Consider the following 1,063-nt stretch of genomic DNA (forward strand, 5'->3'; position numbering starts at 1 on the left):
AAGAAATGATAAACTGATTACGCAATGAGTACAAAATATATAAATAAATGACATAAAGTGCACATGCACTGTATAAGTCTTTAGCATTTTTACATGAACTGATTACACTAACAAATGACATGAAGTAGGACAACTGATCATATTAACAAATGGAATGAAGTGCACACGCACTGTAGAAGTCTATTATTTTTACGAGAACTAGGAAAAGAATGGGAAGGATACCATCATGGTTGTAGCACAGTAGGTTGCATGTAGCTGCACTGAAAGTCCATATCTTTCTACAGAAGCACAACACCAAGTGAGACAAACTGAAGTTCCCTGCCCTGAAGTATTTATCAGTGTAGCCAAGACATTGAAATATTGCATTAATATTAAAACTTCCTGGCAGATTAAAACTGTGTGCCCGACCGAGACTCGAACTCGGGACCTTTGCCTTTCGCGGGCAAGTGCTCTGCAGAGTGAAAATCTCATTCTGGAAACATCCCCCAGGCTGTGGCTAAGCCATGTCTCCGCAATATCCTTTCTTCCAGGAGTGCTAGTTCTGCAAGGTTCGCAGGAGAACTTCTGTAAAGTTTGGAAGGTAGGAGACGAGGTACTGGCTGAAGTATAGCTGTGAGTACCGGGCGTGAGTCGTGCTTCGGTAGCTCAGTTGGTAGAGCACTTGCCCGCGAAAGGCAAAGGTCCCGAGTTCGAGTCTCGGTCGGGGACACAGTTTTAATCTGCCAGGAAGTTTCATATCACCGCACACTCCGCTGCAGAGTGAAAATCTCATTCTGGATGCATTAATATTGTATGTTGTCACTTTGGTAGTACATTAGGTACACCAAACAGTAGGACCATAATAACATCTCCTTCGTTCAAGGTGGTGGACAGCTTGATATGTCAACACCACATTCTTTTAGAATCCATTCTCTTACATCAATGTAGAATTAGTGCAAAAACCAAATATAGTGCTCCATGATCATGAGGATGGACAGGACATACGGATATTGCAGTAATTGGTGGTAATTAGGTCAGAAGGTGAAGGCTACATTAAGTCTTATGCTAGTCATCATTCAGAATT

At 42.0% G+C, this 1,063-nt stretch overlaps 1 non-coding gene across 1 annotated transcript; it reads left to right on the top strand.

Moving 5' to 3' along the window:
* The first annotated feature begins 634 nt into the window (after positions 1-634).
* Trnas-cga (transfer RNA serine (anticodon CGA)) lies at positions 635-709 on the top strand. The gene has a single exon. It is a non-coding gene; the product is annotated as a tRNA-Ser (tRNA).
* The last annotated feature ends 354 nt before the right edge of the window (positions 710-1,063 follow it).

Source organism: Schistocerca nitens, chromosome 4 (genome assembly GCF_023898315.1).
Source record: "Schistocerca nitens isolate TAMUIC-IGC-003100 chromosome 4, iqSchNite1.1, whole genome shotgun sequence".
In the NCBI taxonomy this organism is placed as follows: Eukaryota; Metazoa; Arthropoda; class Insecta; order Orthoptera; family Acrididae; genus Schistocerca; species Schistocerca nitens.